General features: G+C 34.3%; 1 protein-coding gene across 1 annotated transcript in view; it reads right to left on the bottom strand.

The window, feature by feature from the left end:
- The window catches only part of LOC131042437 (putative 4-hydroxy-4-methyl-2-oxoglutarate aldolase 2), a 36,291-nt gene extending 15,127 nt beyond the window's left edge, over positions 1 to 21,164 (bottom strand). The window contains exon 1 of the mRNA XM_057975707.2: positions 20,839 to 21,164. The gene's annotated coding sequence lies outside the window, so the exon portion shown is untranslated. The remainder of the gene's footprint in view (positions 1 to 20,838) is intronic.
- Between the last annotated feature and the right edge of the window lie 6,355 nt (positions 21,165 to 27,519).

The following is a 27,519-nucleotide window of genomic DNA, read 5'->3' as shown; positions in this document are numbered from 1 at the left end:
TTGTTGTTTATATGATGTTATATGATATTCTGGTCTTAATTAATGCTTTTCAGTTGCATATATAATATATATTTATGATTTTTACATGTTTTTTGTACGAACTACCCAAACCCAAAAAAAATTAGTTGGATCCACAAACTCAAACCAAGATCCATAGCAAAACAGACAACATAGTTATTTTCACAAATTGCATTTGTGAAAAATATTTGCCCAAAACAAATTTTAATTTTTGCTTTTTAAAACCAAAGTGGTGGCCACAGCCCCCTATGCTGTTGAGAGGTAGCACCCTCACAGCAGTTTGGAGGCAAAGGCCCAACAAGGTTGAGGGGCAGTGCCCCTTACATGTTCCTTGTCACAACACAAGGTAAAGGGGTGGAGTTTGCACCACGAAGCCCAAATTGAGACCTTCAAAACCACACAAACCTTCAAACTCATGAGTTTTTGACAATTTTGACATGTTTAAGAAGTGAGCTAAAAGTAAAAACTGTGAAAATATGACTCATTGTGTCCACTATACATGAGTTTTTCATGAATTTTTGAGCAAGTCACTTGCTGAGAACATCAGAGATCTTGTTTTTGAAACTCAGCAAGTTCAAGATCAAGTTACTCAAGACAGAATATTTCTCATGAACAACCAACAAGTTTTAAATCTGTGGTTCAAAACATACATGGGCTGCATGCACACAATGAAAAGGAAGGTGTAGATCAACACGTACACCAAATTGAGATCTTTTTGAGGAACCCAATGGTCCAGCCCCTTGCAGATTCATAAAGCATAAAATCCAATTGTTGCCCAATTGCCTACTTCCTACCATATGTCTCTATCAGCAAAGCATTCAAGAGGCTAATGAGATGAAAATACAGCTGCATGAATTGTAAGAATGTGATATTGTAAGGCTCAGTACATCACCATGTGATTCAACTATAGTGATTGGTACCAAAGAAAGACAGTTCTTGGCAAGTGGATTGACTATAGAGCGTTAAACAAGATTGTGGAAAGGAATTGATACCCTCTAACTTAACATTAATGATTGATAGATCAATTGTGACATGCTAGGTTCTTCACTAGGTTAGATTTGAGATCCAAATATCATCAAATTAGAATAGAAGTAAAGGACATGTGAAAAACTGCATTCAAGACTACGCAAGGATTGTTTGAAAAGCTAGGTGCTTTGGTTCGGGTCATGCAATGTACTAGCAATCTTCATGAGATTAATGAATGGAGTGCTACGCCCTCTCACCAATGAATGTGTGATTCTCTATTATTATGCTATCAAACTGTCAAATGATTATATTCATTACATGAATGGGCTACCCCTGGATCCCACGAGGGACGCTGCCCCTTGACTCCTTCGGGGGCGTTGCCCCCAAACCCCCATCAAACTATTAGTCTAACCAAGTATTAGACCAATGATGAATCATGATCACAATCTGCAAAATACATATCCCCTATTGCAAATCTCTACATCTTCACAATCAAAGCCACAATCAAGGATTATTTTGTTTCATGTAGTGGACAATTTATTTATTATACAAGGAATGCCATAGACAAAGTTGGCATGTGTTCATTATACTGTTGAATAGAGTCATAGTTAGTGAGAAATGCCATTTTCATAATGAAAAAATGTATTTGCAAAGACAACTCAGAAAAATCCCATTTAAGGTCAAACCGGAACATAACCAATTATCATTTTATTTAACAATTCCTCTTTGTTAAAGAGTTTGACAACAAAACATGTAGTCTTTAAGGCTTTAGATTCTTAAATATGAACTTGTGCTCATATGTATATATAAAGATTATAATTCCTATTCAATTACTCATGCTCACAAAGGTTCTATAATGCCTATGATGAATGCTTTATCAATGTTATCATATAAATATTTGAAATTTACTAATTTTTTAATAGTTGTCCCCTAAAAAAGGCCAAAAAGTACCCCCGTACCAGAAACACGTCCTGCTGTCCCCTACCATCGCTGTCCCAGAAACTTGCAGGAGCATAGCTTATTTTTCTTTTTCTTTTTTTTATTTTAACCCATTTTCTGGGTTCCTGATATCTTCCCAGTTTTTTTCCGATAATATCCCAACAAATTAAAATTACTTTTATCTTTTCAGATGCCAAGAAATTCCCAAGAACAATAACTGCTTCTATGCACTGTAGGACCTATAAAATTTCAGTGCCAACTTATTTATTTTTAATTTTTAATTATTTTTGCTTGATAGATAATTGTTTGTAGGGCTGTAGCCTTAAAAAGCCCTAATATTCCTCCTCGAAATGCTTCTTGCTTCATTCAATTTTGTATCATGCCCATGATGTCTTTAAGAGTACTAGGGACAATCTATAGTAGTTGCATATTATCTTTCACTGCTATAATCTTGCAATGAACCTGAAGTGAGTAACTGGCAGTGGTGGAAACCCAAAGAACACCTTAAACGGGGTAATCTTAAGTAGAGGTGTGAAATTTCATTTTATACCATCATTCTGCTCGTGACAATCATTTGACAAATTGGGCTGCTTCTCTGAAATGAAACAACACAAAACTAAGGAACTCGAGATATAACAAAAGGTAAAGGAGGAGTTGCCAAAACTAGTTGCTCAAAACATTCCTTAGCAATGGTTAATGTAAGATTACAACTACCACATGAAAATAAATTAGCAACGTACAGTATACCATGGGCACGATCATCCAAGATATTTAGGACATCTTGTGTACTTGGGGACAGGCATAAATGTCCCCTTTCTGTCTTTAGAATTTGTTCAAAAAGGCAAGCCTCTCCTAAAATAGGAAACTCCAAGGAGATGCCCTAGCATTCCTAGTGTTCCTTGACAATTCCTATGCAGCCTGTCATCGTTGACAGCCAAAAATAGATTTTTTTTTAAAGCCTGAAACATAAACGGGGGACCCACCAAAGCAAAAGACAACCCCTAAAGTTATCCATATGTCTTTATCTTTTAAGAATTCATTATATAGCAGAACCGTTATGTCTTACATAGGAAAAATTGATGAGAAAACAAGACAATCATCGATTATTGAATTTGGATGAATGAAGCAACGTAATGATGTTTTATTATTTCTAAAAATGTACAGAGAAACCATCTATATATTTGTAATAAAATTAAAGCAAAAAGGAAAGTCTTGCTGCACAATAATAAACAGTCTTTTGTAAATAGTTGTACATAGCTGGTCCTATGAAAATATGCTTACTTATGCTAAGTGTCTAAGTGACGAGACACAGACAACATATTTATATGAATATCAATATCTGTTCTCAAAAAAGTAGCTCATGCAATCTAGAGATAACACTCAGTGCAAAAATTGAATTCTGAACATAAAAGAATTACACTGCACATATATACAGGGAAAATATCATTAAAAGTGTATGGGAGAGAATAGTTGTTTCATCTTGTTTCTTCCGATTGCTTACATTATATCTCTTTGTTGCATTGTATATATGTAAATGAGAATGAAAATATTCAAAACTATGCATTTGCTTGATTGAATGAAAATATAAAAGAGCCAACATGCAAATCAACGGATAGTGATTGCAAATTTAGCACTTTGTATTTACTTTTTAAAACTTTAGCTTCTTTTAGTTTGTTTAAGTTATTTTTAATTTACTTGTAGTTTAAATTAAAATATCTTTTTCGTATATTATTTTGATACCAACCCAAAAAAAATCACCATCCCCAAAACTTTTCCCCATCCCCACAATAGAGAGAAACAGTTGTATTGCATTCTGCAAAACAGCTCTAGAAAGTATTGTGTTGTTTTATATGCATCATTAGAGAAATGGTATTAATTATCAAAGATGCAAATGCATACAACCATCGTAGCCCTCTGGTTATGTGTACAAATCTGGCCTATTTTGAGATGTGAACCAAAGATGCAAAAGCCACAAGGATACAATGAAATATAAGGGTATTGTATCTGAAAGTGATATTAAGTTTTGATTTTGTTAATTATATTGGAGGAAGATCCTAAAATACACCAAGTCTTTAATAGTTTAATTGTATGTAATCGTATAGAAAGTGAAAAGTGGATTTGAAATCAGAATATATATGTAAGCTCTACCCTAAGTTCCAAGATGAGATCAGAGATGAGAAACTTTTAAAACCTTTATAGGTCAAAGCAGTCTGTAAGAACTAATGAGATGACTTTAATATCCTTTAGGTGAAAGCAGTCCGGATGAACTACTGAAATGACTTTGAAATCCTTTAGGTCAAACAAGATCAGATGAACTATCAAAAGTGTGTACCCGAAGATTCTTTCTGGCTGTTTATAGAATAAATTTCCCACACACAGTTTGATTATCCTAGTCTAAGATTTTTAATGAACTAGATTATTATTGATGGGTGTTTTGTGACACTCCCCAACATAAAATTAAAATACACCAAGTATCCTATCCTCTCTTGAACAAGGAAACCTCAAATGCTAAAGATGTGATCAAATAAGGTTACCCCAAGGTTCCTACTCTCAGGTCTTGACATGCAATGGATAGTCTCAATGGAATGATGTGATATTGCTGGTATCACAAAGGGACTTCCACTTCTACAAAGCTGGAACTTAGAACATCTGTTATGGCAATCTAAGTGATGCTTTCCTCCTAAACTAACTTGAACTCTTCAAACAAAAGAACAGAAGGATGAGGGTTAGAGAAACTAAGCTAAGATCCTAAGGACAATGATAACAATGGATAGTGTTTTAGATAGACAAATTCCTTATTGAACTACTTTCTACTTAACCAGATAAAGCTCACAACGCCATAGAAAGAGTGCAATCTTCAAAGGTAGTGAAAGATTTTCATATTGTAAACATCCATCCAAATACCCAATGTTGGCACAATCCAAGTGAATATCCACAATTGAACTATTGCCAAATGAGGTTCAGACTAACCATGCAAAGTAATTTGCAATCAACAAACTACAAATGGTATGAACCAAGGAATCTATCAAAAATCTTTGCATTTCACCATTAAAATCAATAAACTTTAACTAAATGTTGAGAAGTAGAAACCATGCAAAATATTAAAAATTCATACAAATGTTCACCATATCTTCAATTGAAATTATGTATTTATTCCAACATAGTTTCGGCAACAATTTCTAATCTCCTCCCTTTACAAAAGAAAAGGCAAGTTTTATATAGACTTCCAATTACAAATCAAGGGCCTGGATTGATCCTAATCAATGGCCAAGATTAAACAATAAAACCCTAAGGTTGAGGTAGGTATACCTACCACCACTTACATTTAATTCCAACCAATGAGAAAATTAGAAGTCTTTGAATACATATCCTTTTAGAGAAAGGACCAATGAGAAAAAAGTTGTATATTGCACCTAATGCCTTCCACACATTTGTTTTTCTCTTTGTCTGAATCAGGTTCAATGAATCTAGACATGTTGACCCTGAATTATTTGATTGGTGGAGATGAGTAGGTGCCACCTCAACTCTTTGTTTCAACACCACTTCTATATCATCATAAAGAAGTCTTTGCATCTCCAGCAATATCTCTTGATACTCAACATCATCCAATTTTTATAACTGATCGTCGTGGCTCATATTCCCAAATTGCATCATCTTTATCAGATAGAATACCATTCTTTATATTTCCACTGGATAAGTTTGTAACTTTGATTAACTCTTCTGAAACTATCTGCTCAAGAGAAAAAAATGCAGTTTCCTCAGCTTGCATGCTTCCAAAAGTGTTATTCAATTCAATTTGTCCTCTTCAAAATGTACTCCTTGTCCTTTCTTTTGCATTTCCATCTTCATCTTTTGCCATCCTCTTTGGATATCCTTGACTTGGATCTCCTTGTCGTAGTTGTATCCTTCTTTCTCATCTTCTTGAGTATCTTGATCTTGTCTTCCCTTGTTCTTATCTTTTCATCCCACTCCATCCACTTCCTTGCATCACCTAAAAAGAGAAAGAATTCTTGGACTAAAGTTATGGATAAATTACTCTCATCAACTCCGGATTTCGGAATTCCTAACAAATTCATGAAAAGACCATGGAATTCCAAACTGAAACATATGCATTTCACCCTTAATTCTCTTCTGGAAGATTTAAAGATATTTCATGCAAAATATTCTTCCAAGGAAATTGTGAAAAGAAATAATCAATTTTGGATTTTCAAAAAAAAAGTTTTCACATTCACTTCACAATCAAAATGCATTCACAAAAATGATTTCACAGAACTTCTCAAAACTTTATTTTCACTTTGCACAAAAATTTCCAGAAAAAAGCACTTTAATGAGATTTTATCTCCAACAATCTGGATATAATACTCAGAAATTCTGAAAATGATGTTTCAAGTCTGGAAAGTGTTTAAATTGGTGGATAAAAACGCTCAGGTCTGCATGTAAATTGCAAATGTTTTGTCTATAAGAAATTACATCTCCTTAAAGTCTTCAATGACAAATCATCTGTTTCCTTCTTCTTTCTTTCACTTCTTTGTTTTAAGCCTGACTTTGATGTTCAAATCCGCCTCCTACTCTGCTGGAATTCACTCCTTGAATTGCTGGGAATTGTTTTGGATGCATGATCAAATGATCAACTTTACCCTGCCTATATAGAGCCTCATATGATATTGTCTTTCTTGCAAAGGGGGCATATGATATTGTCTTTCTTGCAAAGGGGGTCAGCCAGGTAAGGATTTTATTTTGTTTTTCAACTTCCAGATTGTCTCCATTTCCAGTCAGTCTCCTTCTCATGGACTTTTGCAAATTTAAATTGCTGTTTTTGGAGAGGACTTTTCATTCTTCATTTCAGCTCGGCCTTGATGAATTGATTTCACCTTGCTTTCACTTATTTTGTGAAGGAAGGCCAACTTGCCTCTTTCTTGGTGGGGATCTCACCACTGTCCTTAGAATTTTTTGAGTGGAATTTGACATCAGTCTTGGATTCCTTGGTGGAGATTGCAAGTAGTCTTGGATTCCTTTGCAGGAATTCACCTTGATCATGGATTGCCGAGCGGAAATTGGGGGTATGCAAGGATTGTGGATTGCCAAACTTGTCCGTGAATTTTTTTTGAGGTAGTTCCTTGGAATTTTCCAGATTTCTTTCTTCCTCCTCTTATTCCATGAAAAATAAATCCTTATTCCTTTATTAAACTTTGGATAAAATTCCATCTCTTATGATTCTTGTCATGTCAATCAGAAATTTCTTTTCTATCTCTTCTCAAACTTGGATTATTCCTTCCATCCTTGTCTAAACTTTGGATTTTTCCTTCATTCTACAACCACGCCTTGAAATTTTCTTTCATTCCATACTCGTCATTTCCAGATTTCACTTGTCATTTCTTCATGGAAATTTTGTTCATGCACCTAGGATCCTTGGAGTTTGTTAAATTTTGTCCTTTGGAAGGTTATATTTCCAACCTATCCAAAGATAATTCTTGACTTTCATTTTTTATTCCTTGGATAATTTCCTTCTTTCATTTTCATTTCAAGGATAAATTCCTATTTCAACTTTGTTCCAAGGATAAGATCCTCAGTTCAACTTTGTAATTTTCATTAATCCTAATATAAACTTTGAAATTTTCCAAGATCCTGATGTGGATTTGCAAATCAAGGAATTTTCTTTGTCTTGGTCTTGGAATCATGGAATTTTCCAGATTTCTTTCTTCTTCCTTAATCTTATTCCATGAAAAATAAATCCTTATTCCTTTATTAAACTTTGGATAAAATTCCATCTCTTATAATTCTTATCATGTAATTCAGAAATTTCTTTTCTATCTCTTCTCAAACTTGGAGTATTCCTTCCATCACTGTCTAAACTTAGGATTTTGCCTTCATTCTACAACCACCCCTTGAAATTTTCTTTCATTCCATACTCGTCATTTCCAAATTTCACTTGTCATTTCTTCATGGAAATTTTGTTCATGCGCCTAGGATCCTTGGAATTTGTTAAATTTTGTCCTTTGGAAGGTTGGAATTCCGACCTATCCAAAGATAATTCTTGACTTTCATTTTTTATTCCTTGGATAATTTCCTTCTTTCATTTTCATTTCAAGGACAAATTCCTATTTCAACTTTGATCCAAGGATAAGATCCTCATTTCAACTTTGGAATTTTCATTAATCCTCATATAAATGAAATTTTCCAATATCCTAGTGTGGATTTGCAAATTCATCCAAGAGAGGGTTGGAAATCCGACCTCTCTTTGGATAACTTATTATCCTGATCATATAGACTTTTCTTCTTTAAACACCTTTCATCTTTCATTTTTCCTCAACAATCCTTCTACCTCTTCCTATTGATTTCCATCCTTTGTTAAGCAAAGTTTCCTCATGATTTTGCCCTCTATTCCTCAACTTGAAGATCGCTCATTTATGAATTTTGGACTTGGATTCCTAACTGACCCACCCATTCCTGAATTGATCATACCTTTCTTTTCCAAGGACAAACCTTTGCATTCTTACTTATTTTGAGGGTTGATCAATGTTTTCTTTCAGATTGACAAGACATTGCTTCCTTCTCCCAATAGCTAGGAGACCAAAACTACTACCAAGCTAAGCAAAACAACTAAGCTAACAAGCAAAAAAGAAAGAGGCGTCCCCATTTGCAATGGGGTGTGTGTGTTTACAACACAACAGATATGATTGCAAATATTTGTGTAATTGTGCTAAAATTATCCAATGTTGTGCATGTTAGAAGTTGATGCTTTTATAAGACTATAATCTCATATTCATGTGGGCATTTATCTCCAAAAGTATAAAAACTCACAAAGTGTTCGGTAAGAAACTAGAGGTACGGGAGGAGTGATGTAACCAGAAGTGTAGAGAAAGAATGCAAAATAACGTAAACCAGAAATGTTTTAAAAAAAAAGAACAAGAACCATAGTTGCACAAAAATGCGTCTCCCGCACCAAAGACATCTTAGAATCTTAGAAATTATCAGCATATGTAATTCTGTTTTGTGATACTAATATTTTCAGTTTTACTGTTAGAAAATTAATAAATTATTATACTAAATTAAAAAAGAGTGGCAAAAAATAGCCATACCAGTACCGGTCTCATGGCAACCTTGACAAGAACAAGAAGAATATTCCACCACAAAATACTAAATTCCTACCAAATACAAAGTCTCAAGTTTTATATACAATTACCACTCACCCACATTCTAGAATGTTCTTGCTCTTCAACTAAAGCCTATTAAATGCTCCCAGTAAAAACTAGATCAAAGAAAACACCCTAGTGTAACCTAAAAAGCTAATTTTGAAAAATTACTATTTTAAATAATTTTGCATTTAAGCAACAATGAACCTGAAACTTAGCCCCTACACAACCAAATGAGTCTCAAGAGTGACTTGCAACCTAAAATGATGCTTAGACAATAAATTATTGAGTCTACAAAATTCAAAAAGAAAAATACATTAAATTGCAATTTTAGAGCCTTAGATGGTTGAATTTGGCTCCCAAAATATTTTCAAACAAGTTACAACCGGCTAGGGCAAGTTATTGTGAAGTGGAGCTCTCTAAGATCTTCAATCTTAAAAATTTAGCAAGCTCAAACAGCTTCATAGGTTAAAAGTTATGGTCTACTTACACTTCCATATCATTGTCCTCTAGTTTAAAAAACTCAACTCCTACAGGTTGCTCTAATCAAGCTCCTGCTATTTGCTCCTATCAAATTTCTTCAATTCCCACTATGAGATCCAAATCTTGTTGTAATCCTTCCCACTAAAACAAATACCTCTTCTATCTACCCCGCCTTGTGTTCAATGTCTTCTTGTCTAAACCGATGCTATCATCTCTTCTTTCTTGGGACCTACCACCCACAATCCACTTCTTCTATCTTCCCCATGAAATGAATATAAATCACAAACATTAAATTCTAGAGAGATCAAAATATTGTGGTAATTGATAATTCCACCTCATAAGCAATGACATTTATTATCTTCAAGATTTTGCATGGATCAATTCTCTTATACTTCAGGTTGTTATATGTCCTTTGAGGAATTCTCTCTTGTGTGCAAGAAGAGCTTCTAGATATAACTATGTCTTACTTTTTAGCATCAACATTTTGGATTAGAATCCATGATCCATCATCAAGATGACAACGAGAAAAAATTAGTTGCAAACCATGCTCCCTATAAAGAAGTGGGAGAGGTGGGAGTAGAATGCTAATGATGGACCATGGGATGTGATATGAAACATTGATGCCAAAAAGTAAAACATTGTCATATTCAGAAGTTATTCTTATTCATTAAGTTTGCTAAAGTTTCCATCTCAAATATGCTATTACTAAATCCCTCTTTGCAAACACCTTTGACCTTCTTGTTTTATCAGTCGCTACCATACACTTCTCATTGTTCTTCTACAGCTTTCTCCTCACTTCATCCTATAACTAATATATGTACTCTACAAATCCCTATGCATCATCACTAACCCATCCTACAATTGGCAACTGGACCAAAATCAAAACACCCTTAGTTTCATTATATACAGTTTGGAACAAAGATCTTCCTATGGACCTATTTGTTTAATTGCTATAGGCAAACTTAATCTATGGTAAAGCCAAGTCCCATTGCTTGGGCTTATCTCCAACAATGCATCTCAATAGATTTCTCAACTCTTATTTACTACTTGGTCTACCCATATGTTTGAGGGTGGGATGCACTACTAATTATGGTTTAGACCCCAACTTTTACCATAGAGTTCTCCAAAAATAATAGAAATTTTGTATCCCTATCTAAAATAATAGTCTTTGTAGCACCATGCAATCTAACAACTTCTTCGAAAAATAGATCTACTATTTTAGTGGCACCATTGGTTTTTTTGTATGCAATAAAATGAATCATCTTAGAAAATCTATCCATAATAGCAAAAATTGAATCATTACTTCTCTCTATTAATGGCAACCTCAACACAAACTCCATACACAAATTGTGTCTGGTATATTTAGCACGTGGCCTTTTAGCTACTTAACATATCCTACATCTTGATATATACCTTGCCACATCTCTTTTCTTTCGCCAAAAATGCTTTTCCAACAAAGCTATTGTCTTATTTATACAAAAATGTCCACCCAAACAACCACTATGAAATATTCTTACAATGTTGTCTGTCATAGACCCAACTCAAATACAAAGTTGTTTTCCTTAATCATCTTGCATAAAATAATCATCACGAATGGTACCAACCCCACCCTACTAAAGGAATCCTACCTTGTTCAAAAACTTTAGCAAACTCTAGATCAAAATCATAAATGTCCTTAATGTTCTCAAACACCACTACTTCCCTAGCCATAGTAGTTAGTAATGCCACATGCCTAATTAGAGCATTAGCCATATTATACAAACTTGGCAAGTTGCTAAGCACTCGTGAGTTTTTAGGGCAGCTAAGAACTCACAAGGAAAACTTACAAGTCTATGTTGGCCAAGTTTCTAATAAGTCAAAGCAACAAAACTAGGTGAGTTCATGCATGCAACTCGCTAGACTCAAAATAGCTATAACACAGCACAACATAAACACTGAAAAACCACAATTTTCTAGCATTTGACTTTTCTTGTGCGAATAGGAGTGAAAATACAACTTTTTGCTTTTTAAAAAATTATGCAAACAGTATGTGCTATGAAGGTTTGTGTGATTTCAAAGGTCTTCATTTGGGCTTGGTGGCAACAGCTCCACCCCTCGACCTTTCCCTACAGCACAACAAGAAACACACTAAGAGCATTGCCCCTAGACCCCACAAGAGGCACTACCCCTTGATCCCATTAGGGTCAATGACTCCAAGCACCCACTGAAAACCCTTGATACATTTTTTTAGTTGTATTTTCCATAAACTTATGTTTTTTCAAAACTTAAAAGCAATTTTTAAGTTGTCAAGTTTTACTGAGTCAAAAAATTTGGTCTACCAAGTCCAAATTGAGTCTAAGTTTGCAACTTATGGCATCTACAATGCAATTTTGTTTTCCTAAGTCATGCTTGAAAATAAAGGTATACCCCCACAAGAAGGGAATCCACTTTGCATGTTTTCTAATGAGCTTTTTATGGGGGGAGATCGCATACTTTAGGGTTACATTTTCTATGAATAATAACTCCTTAGGCACCAAGTAATGCCTCTAATGTCTCAGTGCTAATACAATAGAATAAAATTCAACATCATAAGTACAATACTTCTTCCTCACCTCATTAATTTTCTCACCATAAAATTCTACTAGCCTTCCTTCTTGGTTTAATACTGCTCCAACTCCCAAATGTGAAGTATCACAATACACTTCATGCACCTTGTTGAAATTCAATAATGCTAAAATAAATGCTTTTATCAACTTCTTCTTCATCAATTCACAGTTTTTTGTTGTAACCTTGTCTACATGACTTTTGTCCCCCTCGCAATATGTTATTGGTGTATCAATGCTACTAAAATTCTTAATGAATAATCTATAAAAGGCTGCTACACCATGGAAATGTCTCACCTCTTATATGCTCCTTGGAGTAGGTTATGCAACATTTGCATTTACCTTTTCTTCACCCATTCTTAACCCACCCTCTAAAATGGCAAATCCCAAGAATACCTAACTCTTCTACATAAAACTTATATTTCTTCAAATTTGCATAGTCTTTCATTCCTTAATAGTTCTAATCCAACTCACAAATGCATTAGGTGCTCTTCGTTACTCTTACTAAATATCAAACTATCATCAAATTAGACTGCCACAAACTTACCAATATAATCTCACAATACTTTGTTCATCGCCCTCAAAAATGTGTTGGGTGAATTGAACAATCTAAATGGCATCATCAACCACTCATTTAAGACATTCCTAACATTGAAAATTGTTTTCCATTTATCACCTTCTCGAATTCAAATTTGATAGTAGCCACTCTGTAGATCAATCTTATTGAAATATTTAGCTCCTACAAACACATCCATCATGTTATCAAGGCAAAGTATAGTAAATTTACATTTGATGACGATTTTTTTGATTGCTTGCTATCCACACACTCCACCCTCCATCCTCCTTTGGAGTAATTAATGCAAAAGTTATGCAATGTCTCATACTCTCCTTTTACACCCTTTCTCACCAACTCAATTACTTGCCTTTTCAATGTTGTATGTTCTGTCAAGCTCATCTTATAAGTTACCTAATTGGGTAGGGATGGTTTTGGAATTAAAAGTGAAAATGTGTATCTCTCTTTGGTCATTGCCATCTAGTAGCTCATTAGTTATAACATCAACAAATTATTCCAACAATTTTGATTCTTCTACTAATATTGACACAGCATTTGTATCTTCTTTGTTTTCCATTAAAGCAAAATAGAGCCCTGTCATCTTCATCTCCTTATTAAAATCTTTTACGGACAGCATGTTCTCCATCCTTCCTTAAGAGGTAACAAAACCACTTTAAATTGTGTTTCCAAAAAGTATACATATTCTTCTATCATGGATTGCTTTCTATCATATTGCCATAGCCTCCTTAGCGAGACATGGCATGCATCCATTAGGATGACATCACACCAAATTTCATCTCAATAAATCTTTCCTATTGAAAAATTGGTCAAACACCTCTTATAAATAGTAACTTCACTTCCTTTCTTAAATTAAAAAGAAAAACACAAGGATAAGGATTTTTTTGCATGTAATTTCCATACCATTTCATTAGAAACCATATTTTCACAACTCCAACTATCAACAATAAAATTGCATATCTTCCCTCCTAAAGTGCATTTAGTTTGGAAGATATTTGTATGCAGCCATTAGTTATCATCATAAGACTCTACTTCCTTGGATCTATCATTGTCTTTGTTGTAAGGCTCTCACCTACATCTATTACTTCTTCATCTTATTCTTCTACCTCAACCTCAACCAAATTCACTCTTGGCCAATCTTCTTGCCTCCTTGCGCATGATAGTGCAAACACTTAAATGCTTTATGTGCTTCTCCACCAAACCAATAGCAAAAACAGAAGGTCTATGTTGAGCATACCATCCTCTATCAACATAATAGCCCCTGCTGCTTTGAAATCTTTTTTGCTGAAACCCTTCATTACTACCATAACCTTTGTGTCTTTAAAATTCCTTTTTGCTGATTTTGAAATCCTTATCTAAAATTTGAATTTTTCTCCACCTCAAAGGATGATTCTCCACTTGTGGGATTAAACCCACCTTGTCCCTTGGAAGGAAATGATGACCCTCTCTTCACCCCAAATGATCTCCAAAAACTATATCTATTTGATTCTCTTCTGCCTTCAAAGCTAGTTGATAGGCATCCTACATGCTATGAATCCTATGCATACTTAATTCATTTTGGATAGAAAAATTTCAGCCATTTACATACCTTGCACCCATCTAATCATTTGTTTCATCATGCTTCACTCGAATTGATGGCTTATAAAGTTCATTTGTGTAGTTATATACACTAAGTTCCTTTTATTTTAGATTATTAAATCTTTTGTACAAGGTTTGTGCATAATCCACAAGGAAAAAATTTCCCCTAAGCTTCTTCTCCATCTCTGTTCAAGTATTGATATTTTCAATACCCTTCTTTTGTCTTTCTTTCTACAAGCAGTCTCACAATACCATTGCATGACGATTTAATTTCAGGCATGCAAACTTTACTTTCTTTTCCTCCACCATAGTTTTCTATTCAAAAAATTTATCCATACCATTCGACCAGTCTATCAACTCCTTTGGTTTTAAAACTTCCCCCATAATTTGAAACTTCAACCTCTATTCCATCATCACTTCCTTCTAATGCCCTAATCATGCTCTCTTCAATTGACCATGATTCAGCTTACTATTACCCGTCTAGCTGAAAGGATGATAAGTCATTCTTTAATACTTCTTCCCCCAACCCTCTTTCTTTATCCGTGTCATTTGCACCTCTTCACCTATGTTCCTGCCCCACAATAATTCTGGTAAGCTCTTCCACTTGCCTTTGTAACTGTTGCATATTCTTGTTCATATGTGCATAGCCTCCACATCTTATTGCCATCTTGCATAAAACTCATATTTCTCCAGAGTTGGAGACCCTCTGATATCAAATGGTGTAGCTAAAAGTGTAGATAAAGAAAACAAAACAAATTTAATCAGAAATGAAAAAGAAGAATTCATCACATGATGCAAAAAAAAAATTGTTTCGTTCCCACCAAATACAAAGAGTCTCTAGTTTTAAATACAATTATTCATCCATATTTTGCAATGTTTTTGCTCCTCTAGTAAAACCTAATTCCACTAACCCATTAAAAAACAGATCAAAGAAACACCTTAGAGTAACCAAAAAAGCTAATTTTGAAAAACTTATTTTGCAATTTTGCATTTTAAGTGTGGATGGGCCTCAAAATTATCCCCTAACTACTACACAACTAAATGAGTCTTGAGCGTACCTTTCAACCCAAGATCATGCTCATACACTAAATCATTAAGTCTAGAAAATTCAAAAAATAAAAATAAAAACATTAAATTGCAATTTTGGGGCCTTAGATGGTCAACTTTGGCCCCAAAATATGTCAAAACAGGTTGTAGAATATAGAATAGGATGTGGAGCTCTTTGCGATCTTCAATATGAAAAGAGGAAAAAGGGGGACCTCAACCAACTCCCTAAATCAAAAGTCTATTAAACACTCCACAAGAATGAGAGGAGGGGTGAATCAGTTAGGACCTTAAATCACTTTGTTTCTGATCAATTACACTTCAAACCACACTTAACTAATTACAATGATTATGAAACATGAAAGCACAAAGCACAACATACACATGAACACCAGATGTACGTGGAAAACCCTAAACAGGGAGAAACCATGGTGAAAATCACACTCACAACATGGATAACTAATTACAAAGTTTAGGCACAAGGCCAAGGAGCTCACTGCCCCTGAAAGGACTTGCGAGACTAAGGCGCACAACCTTAGGGCAAGATACAAAGGTTCACAAACTGCCAAAATGAACACACCTTCTGGTAGGTGCAAAGGAACAAATGAACTGAAATGAGTAAGATCTCCTAATCATAAAATTGTCCTTGAACCATTGTGTCAAGCGACCAATGTCATGGCAAACATATCTAACCACAAACACTATCTCAACTCTCCTCTCAACTATCTTTCGGACTTCTACAATATCAAATCTGCTTACACATCAATTCACAATAATCCCATACCCAACTTATACATCCGCACTCTTATATATACAAGATAATTCATTGAAACCTTAAACTAACATCAAATGCACCAAGTGAAACACATCAAAACTCAATTTTTCCAACCGATTCCAACAAACCACACACACTGGCACATCCTCCAAGGTCAGCACCAAGTGAAACATGTAGCACGCCAACTAGTTGGCCCAAAAACATTCTCCAATTCACACAACTTAATGCCGATCTACACACGCCATGGTGAGACCCAGACCCATATCAACATCAAAACTCAACCACCAAAATATGTCTGGACCAAAAAGGCATGGTCTAGAAAGAACACATCACCTCAGTCAGACAAAACAAGGACCAACTGACAACATTGAACCTAGAACATTATAATTTCACTTCCAAGCCGAACCATCACTAGAAAATTGAACAGGAACACTACACAAACCAAATAAACATGTCCTCAAAGTTGCAACACTTGAATCCACAAATCAAAGAACCTCCAAGCATTCTCTGGACAAATTCTGACAAACAGCCACTGTTAGATACAACAACAACTAACTACACCATTTGAGCAATAGAAAACCTATAAACTTGATAGTACAATATACACAGATCATAAACATTATATCCAAAATTGCAATCCATAACCTTCACATACTAAAGGAATGCAAAACATTCTTTCACTAAGACTTAAATACTCTTTCCTACTTAAGTATTGTTTCCTGCATATTGAACCTTCTACTACACCAACCTTCAAGAAACACCTCATAGTTAATATCATTACCAGACCACTTAATAACATCATAACATACTTTTCTGGAGTACCTACAACATATAGTGACATCAATAACACAAGACGGGTTGACATCAATGACAACATAGCACAACTACTCAAGTTTCCGACAAAGTTATGTTCTCTGCAAGTTTTGGCTCCCACATCAAGGAGCTTCCTCAACTAATTCCTTCAAAATAATGCTTATCACTGGGCAATTTCTAAAGATGTGATTATCACAAAGCATAAAATAAGTGGTGCATTATGCCAAAACAGCTCTAGAAAGTATTCTCAATTTCTACACATCACTAAAGTAATACTATACTCATCAAAACTCAAATGCATACAACATGTGTAGCCCTCTAACACTAGATGCAAATTCAACCTCAATTGACAGTTGTGACATAGAGGTAGAACACACAAGAATGCAGTGAAATTAATGATGTTAGATGTAAAAGTGGCCTTTAACACTAATGCTATTAATCAGATGGAAGAAGCTCCTACAATAAACCAGCCTATCTTTGAGTTTAAATTTTTATGTAATCATATAGATAATAAAACATGAAAAACACATTTGAAATCAAAAATATATATGAGGTCTGCTCTACTTTCCAAGATGAGATAAGATGATTTTAAAAATCCTTTAGTCTAGAACAAAGCTGTTCGTTGTAACTATCAAAAGTGGTTATACTTGTTTAAAGCTTTCTTCATACATCTCTTTAGTTGTTAAAAAACATCCCCGAGCGTTGCTTGACTATCTTATATTTCATGAACTATGTTAAAAGTGCAAATCTTTGTGTCATTGTACTTAATATCTTCACATAATGAGAATTTTCAATATATTTTGCCTTGTACTTCATTGAAATTACAGAGAATATGCACCTTTATACAGGAATATAGTAGGAAAAACAATTATTGATTTTGAATTAGCTATGCCATTTATATAAAGCAGTCATCAGTCGTCCAAATATTGATTCCTCCTTATCATTAAACAAAATACAACAAATTGGTTTTTATGATAATACCTACATGAAAAGTTTAACAATTTGAGATGGCAGGGTACTTGTACATAACTCAACGTTGTAGAAACACTTATGATTTGAATGTGCTGTGACCTTTTATAGTGCAACTCATAGTACAGACCAAACGGGATACACTCCCATTCTTAAATAATGAAAGCCAACAACAATAACTATTTATATTTATATCTAATGGAATAGATTCCGTCCAATGTATGACTGACTGTCTTTACTTGTAAATGATTCAATACTGTACAGTTGCTTATGATTCAAAATTCAAATGTGTCACAATTGTTTAAAAGGCAATTCACAGTTCATACTACAGATCAAACAGAGTACACTTGCATTCTTAATTATGTAAGCCAAGCAACTATAAACGACTCTATCTACACAACAGATTCACCCAACATATCCCTATGACCATCTTTTCCAGTTTCTAGCGACCAATGGATAATTCGCTTCTTGCATGATATTTTACAGATTTGTAGGTCCCTTGACATTGCAGAGTGGTCACTGATCATGTTTTTCTTTAAGCTTGAATGAGTGGGAGCAATATTTCATCATACTGAAAGTAGAGTTGTTCTGATCACATAAGAGGATTCAGACATTTTCTAATCACAGAAGGCAAAATGTTCTGGTACTTGATGGAGACAAAAACGCATTCAATTGAGTTGCTTGATTCAAGGTACACTTGCATTCTTAATGATGTAAGCAAGCAACAATAAATGACTCCATTTATCTACACAACAGATTCACCCATCAAATCCCTATGACCATCTTTTCCAGTTTCTCGGGACCAAAGGATAATTTGCTTCTTGCATGATATTTAACAGATTTCTAGGTCCCTTGACATTGCAGAGTGATCACTGATCATAATTTTGTTTTTCTTTTAGCTTGAATGAATGTGAGCAATATTTCATCAAACAGAAAGTGAAGTTGTTCTGATCACATAAGAGGATTTGGACATTTTCTACTCAGAGAAGACAAAATGTTCTGGTACTCGATGGAGACAAAAAACACATTCAATGGAGTTGCTTGATTCAAATGTGCTATGTTTATTTAAAAGGCAACTCATATTTCATACTACAGATCAAACAGGCTTAAATTCATAATGATGTAAGCAAACTACAATAAATGATTCTATTTGCTTCTAACACAAAAGATCCACCAATGTATCCCTATGACTATTTTCTCCAGTTTCTTGGGACCAATGAGGAATTCTCTTCCTGCATGATATTTTACAGATTTGTGGGTACCTTGACATTGCAGAGTGGTGTAGTCACTGATCATATTTTGTTTTTCTTTAAACTTGAACGAGTGGGAGCAATACTTCATCAGACTAAAAGGTAAGTTGTTCTGAGCACATAAAAGGATTCAGACAAAAGGATTCAGGCATGTTCTACTCAGAGAAGGCAAGATATTCTGGTACTTGATGGAGACAAAAACACATTCAATCAAGTTGTTATCTGCTTTTTTTGTAGTAGCAATAAAGTACAGATTGTATTTTATGCAATTTATTACTTTGGGGCAACTGAACTGCTAGTGCCACCACTTAGCAAGCCTAAACTCACATATTTTACTGCACTAATCATTCAGAAGCACTCAAAAGAGGTAAGTTCCATGGATGTAATCTTAACTTATTTTCTAGACAACAAACATACAAACTTCAAAATCTGGGATGCTTGGCAAGGATGCTCCTTTTTTAACCTTGCGCCGTTGTGCTTTTAAATAGATCAGAAAATGGACCATCATCACGAAGGCATATTGAGTAATTTGATGTCACAATTTACCGTATCCTAAGTACAGAGATTCAAAACAAAGAAAAAACACTCCTATAATTCTGAGCTTACAACAAATCTTGCATCAAGTAGTAGACATCCAACGATAGTCATATGGTGAAGCAAGAGCTTGCAACAAATTCATATTGAATTAAGAAATCTAAGGGATGATCCTAGCGTGTTCTGCTCCTGTTCTAGTTTATATGGAAACCTCTGGTATATGTGCCTACAGCAATGCTATGATGTACTTGACACTGAATTTCTCTCTTGATGTTCTTTTAGGCGCATGAATCTATCCTCCTAAGTATCACGGCTGTGACACTCTTGTTTTTTGTTTTTCTATACGTTGTAAGTGGGCAACCAAAAAAAGACTTTAGAGAGGAGTAACGCCTGAAAAATGTGAACACACATTATGGGAAACACATAACCTGTCATCCCACTAAGCATAGATGAACCCGATCTGTATAGTCAAAGCTTCATTAAGCTGTGCAAAGCAAAATCTGTACTCATTAAAACAAGGCCATGCCGGAATGGCAATATTTGGTCTAACAATTGATAATGCTGCCATATGCTTTCCACAGTATGCACACCCTGTTGCGAAGTGTCACAAGCATGAAAGGTGCTGCCAAAGGCTGATAACAATGGCTTACACCTGACAACTGCATTTGCTAAAAAATGCCCAAGGCTTTCCAGCAAGGCCATACTGCGGATGTGGAAAAATAGTAGCAGCCCATGAGGCCGCATTTGATTGAGATAATTCAACTAAAACCATAGAGCCTCTGACAATGTATAGTCTATTAATTTTTAAAATTTTCTACTTTTTGCAAATATGTTTTATAAAATTAAAATACTTATTATAGCTACGACCAAATTTTGACAAGATTAAGAACATATATTCTTGAAAAATAGACCAGAAGATAACTGTGATTCTAGACAATAAAAACAATCAAAATTCAATACTGCGAAGATCTGGACTTAACAAACAATAATCCTACTCCAAAATTAATTAAAAATTCAAACCCACCTCCATAATAAGCTCTTACAACACATCCACCTCCAAATTTAACTATAAAGGCAAATCATCCATCAAATTGGGGTATACAGTTTAAACAAACATAAAGAAACAAATGAGCAAGAGATCAGAAATTTGATCAGAAAGAGTAATAAGCGTGATAATACTTACTCTCACACCAGAGAATATTGAGATCGTGCAAGGAAGGCCTTGTGTAGATTCTCTCCTCCAAATTTAGCAGAAGCTCTCCATCTAAATCCTCTATTCCATATTCATCGAAGCATTCGTAAGGGCCCCAAAAGAAGAGATGAATGAATCCGCGTTGGTAGGAATGCAATCTATCATTAAACAATAAAACTAGTAATAGTTATATCAGAATTTGGCAGGTGCGGACTATGATTTAAACTAAGCAGCCATTTCTCCTCCTCGGAACATATGCCCACCTCTTTATATAATATACACTTTACATATCCAAACCCTGTGATTTCCATGTGTTGTGACCATACATACATATGATGTATATATATTATATACCAAACAACTTTACCCGCCGGATTTAATCCTTAACGTTGATAAAAATAAACTTACACAGTAGAATCCAAAAATGGTAAATATATAACTTTACCCGTTTCTTGACTATATATCCATACAATGTATATACATCAATCATTCCTACCCACTTCTTAAATACATATACACTGTATGTGCCACTAAATTCTGACCACTTATTGATTAGGTTAACAATGAGTATATATCAATCAGTGCAGCCGCCCCTTCTTATATTCACATCGTGTATACCTAAACTCAATCAATCTTATATAGCCGCCTCTATACAAGGCACAGTGGTCGCATACCGATAAACCCTGCTAAAATATACACAAATGTATATACGCTACCAATAAATCCTGCCCACTTCTAAGTATATACGCACAATCTTCGTAGCTATATACCATGAACGTTGTTCACTTCTTGGATACATATACATTGTGTATATGCAATCAAGCGCGTGTACTCCGGAAGACATACATCCAATGTGCATGCCCATTTGGATTTAAGCCCTAAGTTAATTAAGCACAAGAATAAAGTGTTTGGAATGTGGGTCCGCATCTGTCAGCAACTTTGTTTATTCCTCATTGTTTTATGTGCACGGGGCTATGTTCGAAAGCAATCTGTGTCTACAACCTCCAGAGAGACTCGGATTCATGCGTTTCTAAAATCCAGATTATATTCATGCTGATGTATTGATGTACCTGTAACTGTGCGTCATCTTGGACTGACTTGGACCACTGGCAAACCCATGCAGATCCATATGACTTGTTGCATACTGAATTTGACGGTCGACCCTGCTGGTCAAGTTATGTTTTTTTGTTTTTTTTTAATCTGGTTTTAAAAACTTTTTTTTTTTTGTTTTGGCTGTGTATAACAGAAGCCATTTTGGAGTCAGATTACCCTTTGCAATTGTCTTCTCAATTATTAAGGGTTTTTTTTTCATGGACGTGGCTAATTTTCACACAAAATTACAGTTTTTAAAATTCACAAAATTTTCAATAGCTGAATGTTCATGATCATAGTTTGGAAAAAAATTTAAGTGTCATTTTTGGAAAAAAAATTTAAGTGTCATTTTGTGTGGAAATTAGCCCCGACTTTTTTTAATATATATATCAATATAACCATAAATATTCAATTCAAAATCTTATCTTTTCTTTTACACAATTTTCATGATATTATAATTGTACCAAAATAAAACGTTGCTAAGTAATTTCTAGATTGTACAGAAATTGAACTATACAAACATGTTTTTTAAATTAATAAGTTTTATTTGTGTTTTAAAAAATATTGAAATTAGTGTTTGTTCACATACAAAATAAAAATTACAAGAATATTAAGTATAGTAAACTTATTTTTTGTTGGAAAATATGTCATTTTCTAGTTTTTAAAATTTATTATACAATTATTTGTTATTTAACAATTTTAATATTTTAATATTGCAATTATGTCAATGATATTAGATATTAGATGATTAGATAAACAATAAAGTAACTAATAACATTAATATTAGTAGACAATAAATGAAGCACTTGCTAACAAATACAAAGTAGATGAGTGGTTTGTTTTGTTGAAAAATAATAATTAAATATATTAAAATTAAAATAAAAAATTGACCAATTCAAAGTAGCCTAAGGGGATTGCACCCTTATATTAAAATAATATAATAATATATATATAAACAATACAAATTTTACCAATATGAAAACTACCTTCTAGCCCTACCCTAGAATCTACCCCCACCACCCTCCCATTAGAGACACGGAACACCCATATAAAACAAAATGGTGTTCACATACTACAACTACATCTGACAAAGAACCTATCACCTATTACCATCTCCTTCATAACAAAATTGGGGCGCTCTGTTATAAAAAAACAACATTAAATTCCACAATGTACAATATTGGGTTACAGCTGCAAATATCACTATACATTACAAATAGAAACTTCTTACCCCTTCATGTTTACCCCACGCACCGTGCTCATGTTGTGGACCTTCATGACTTCCTAATCTACCATGGACATTATGGCTCGCATGTGTTGTGATTAGCTTCTACCTCATCCTCATCTACATTCGGCTTTGAGCCCTCCTCGAACCTCACCCAATTCGCAATACCACCCGTGTCCATCAAATTCTCCTACCTAATTTAGTCTTGTAGCCAGCCCAAACCGCCTTCCTTGACCAGGTTCAAAATTATTTTCAAGAACAAAAAGCTTTTCTCCACTATTGCTTTGAATTTTGGCAAAGTCAACAGATCTTCTACAAATATAAGAGGATATCTCTCTGGCTCCTGGCCCCGCTTCCAAATGATGCAGTAATCCTTTGGAAGCGAGACACCTTTTCTTGCCTCCACATTGTTCAAAACATCCTCAATCTCCCCCAAATACCTTTTTCAAATCAATTTTCTACAAAACACCTTAGTCATTTCTTTCAATTCCCCAACATTTAACACAAATGCCAAAAAAATTATAGAGATGCTAGAATTCACCCTATACATATGATCTATCTTCAAAAATGCCCTCCCCAATACCATTTTAACAACATGGAGGATGATTCCAAGCCAAATTTTGAACACATAAGCCAACCTTTTCTTTGCCACATCCCCTAACAAAACCATCTGCCTCTGTTAGCCTACTAGCCTCACTAGTGTGTCCATCATTTCACCATTTTGATTTTCAACAATATGTTGAAATGACCACCTAGATGAAACTTTAATAGCATAAGCCTTCCTCACAGTCTTCTCTCTTGAACCTTGAGAATCACCCAGTCCATTCATCGTTACTCAATCAACTCCAACTAAATTCGATTTGCCTTATAATGATGGCATACGATATTGCATCAGATTTCAACCATGGGGGAGTCTATGTATGCAAAATCGATAATAAATCTAGTTATTATTATGATGTTGAATCAGTTTCTGTTGCGTTTTTGGCTCGGTCATCGAACGCCTGATTACCCACTTTATAAATATGAGAAACTTTTAACTCCTTGAATTTCCTAAGCATTTGTAATATTGACCCTAGTCATTTTCTCAAATTTTAATTTGGTATCCACTTTGTATGGTATTAAATATCAAAAGGGAATCACCTTCCAAGTGAATTATCTTTGCCTCTTCTTTATCTATGCATTGTAGTCCAATTAGAGTTGCCCTAAATTATGCTTCATTATTAGTCCCTGACCCTAGGTAAACTGATTTTTCACCAAGATCAATCCCTTATGATATCTAATCACACATCTTGCCCCACACTCCCCGAGATCACCTCTTGTAATGCCTTGTCCAAAGGATCAAGGCAAAGTAGGCTATTTTTAATTAAAATACTTACATTAACATACCATGCCATGGAAGATAAGAGAGTAATTAATCTCATTTACAAACAAATTGTACACAATAGTTTTACAACGAGAAGCAGTACCAACATTACTGAGTTAAGATAAACAATCCTCACTATTGCATAAGGTGGTATAAGAGGAGACTAAAATTTTCCAAAGCAAGCTCAATTGTGAGAGAGCGCCAAGAAATCTCATAGGGACACCTAAGAACCCTTGTGTCATCCTAAGGAATATTCTTCATTAAGGAGATACAGACTAACAAAGTTTAATTTACCAGGTATTTTCTATGTCTCAAAAAATTGCATTTTTGGAGGCCTCTGAAGTGGAATTTGGGGTCTAAAATTTCATCAATCTCTTAAAACCATTATCATAGGAATAGTTCAAATGTCTAATTTTAAATCTCTTTGAGCTCTTTCCAAAAATCGACCTAGGAGTTATGACCCTTCGAAGTTAGGGTAAAATTCAGTACTAGATTGGAGAACATATTTTTTGTGTTGGGGTTCAAGGGTCAAGGTTTTGCTTTATATTGTTCACGACATAAAGGAAATTTGAATAGAGGAAGACAACTTTTTTATGTTGGAAGAACAATTAGGGATCAAGGTTTGAGGGTTTGACATACTAAATACTAAACATAGGCGAACATGATAATGCAAAGGTCTGACATCTAGTCTAATGAATACGGTACCTTCGGCATCCAACATCCAAAAGGTCCTCATTTGGGATCAGGGGTTGGGGGTTCAACTTACCAAGTTCAAAGTCAATCAGAAAAGGGTCGATGCTTGATATCCAAAAACCATTGGGGGTGTAAGTTCAAAAGTACTTTTTCGAGGTCAAGGATCAAGGCTCTATTGACCATGGTGTTAGCATAGCCAATAGTAGGAGGTCTAGGAACAAATTTTCTCTCTTGAAAACTGAAAAATCACTACAAGGTTCTTTTAGGCTAGGTCATAGCCATGCATGTTTCCACTCGATTATACTATGTGATTGTTTGTTCAAGGGGATTTGTTGGTCCTTAATTTAACTAAAATATAGTATCATTTCTCTTAATAATGATGAATTTGTAAGGTAAAATATGTAAATTTCTAGTATCACAACACTTGCAACAATAATCTAAAAAACAAAGCTTTCTAAACTAACAATCTATTCTAACATGGATTTTCAAAGAAAGATCAAAAGGAATAGGGTAACGAAAAAATTAAATTGAAATCTATTCCATTTGGACATTGATAACAATGTAATTACATTGCTACAAAGATGATTGGATCGAATCTCACAAGACCAACAACGTATAAATTATATTTCCCAATTCATACACTTACTAATGCAATTATCCAAGGAATATCACAATAACACAAAATATTCAAGTTTCATCAAAAATCACTATGCCACACCAATGCATGCAGGGAGATGAAATCATATGAAGCACACAAGATCAAGATTCAACCAAGTTATCCAATTTGAGAAAAGTAATTACATATATTTCAATACCAAATGAATAAATAACACCAAAATGCAAACACAAAATGCTTGAGTCTGATTGATTTTCGAAATCCACAAGTTTTAGCAATATGACACACTGAAATTGCAACACATTTTCCTATAGTTTATGCATAAAGAGCTTCCAACCCTTAGAATGTCAAATGAACATCCATAAATGGAGTTTTACAATAAGAAATTTCCAACTCATAGCTAGGGTTTTTAGCATAATAATCAAGCGTTTAAATTATTCAAACTAAAAATAAACTATTGTTGAACTCATGCTAACTGAACCTAGGCTAAGACACACCTCGTGCAAGAGATTGGTGTGTTATTAACTCATTGCAAAAAAGAAAAATGTGACACAAAACTTGTGGAACTAGAGTTTTAGCATAGTGGAAGTATGACAAGGATTATAGGACTAAACATTATTACCATGACGCCCTAATTTCATGCCATGAGACTGGAGCTTGATGTGAAGCTGGAGCTAGGAGTTGTGGCATGAAAATAAAGGAGATTTGTACTCCAACTTGTCTTCAAAGTGTTTCCTTTCACTAAAATGTGTGAGAAAAACAATAAGTGCAATTTTATCTCTTAAAAACTCATCAAAATCTAACTCAGATGTTCAAAGAATCTCTACAATTCAGCCTCCATATCTATATGGAGATAAAACATGGAGACTTCTTTCACAAATCTACAACTTACTCGGGAAAGGCTTCTACATATGCATTTACAATATTTTTCAACTCTTCAATATTTGGATCCTTAGTATACTTCATCTTTATTGTCTAAGAATGTCCAACTTCCTTCGATTTAATCTTCAAATACTTTATTGCATCCAACTCTGACTACATCTTAATTATCTCAAACCTCATGATCATCATATTATCAATATTATCTTTTGTATTTTGTTTATGCAAAATGGCTTTAAAATCTTGTATGATGATTGTGGGCGAGCATTGACTTTGTCTAGAGTCTCCCATAATGAGCCAGATAATGTGCTTATGAATTCCTCTATTCTCTTCAATACTTTCTTTCCATTTATATAATGATGTAAAATTTGATCTTGCACTTTCTTGTATGTAGAAGAGCCAATTTGACTTCTTTTAACCATTCTTTCAATTATTTTTTTATTTTCATCAATGATTAACTTTTAGAGTAATTCCTCCTCAGGTGTGGCTTTCAACTTTGTCAACAGTGGGATGTAATTGTCCCACATGAGAAAATTTTCCTCTACATTACTAACTTCATCTTCTTTTGACTTCTTTTAACCATTCTTTCATTTTTTAATTTTTTTTTCATCAATGATTAACTTTTAGAGCGATTCCTCCTCAGGTGTGGCTTTCAACTTTGTCAACAGTGGGATGTAATCGTTCCACATGAGAAAATTTTCCTCTACATTACTAACTTCATCTTCTCCTGACAATAACTGATATAGAAAACTCAACTTATCACTAATAGATTGATACAATTTGATAACCTTATTGATCAAATCT

This window comes from Cryptomeria japonica, chromosome 1 (assembly GCF_030272615.1).
Source record: "Cryptomeria japonica chromosome 1, Sugi_1.0, whole genome shotgun sequence".
Classification (NCBI taxonomy): Eukaryota; Viridiplantae; Streptophyta; class Pinopsida; order Cupressales; family Cupressaceae; genus Cryptomeria; species Cryptomeria japonica.
This window is presented reverse-complemented; position numbering and strand designations above follow the sequence as displayed.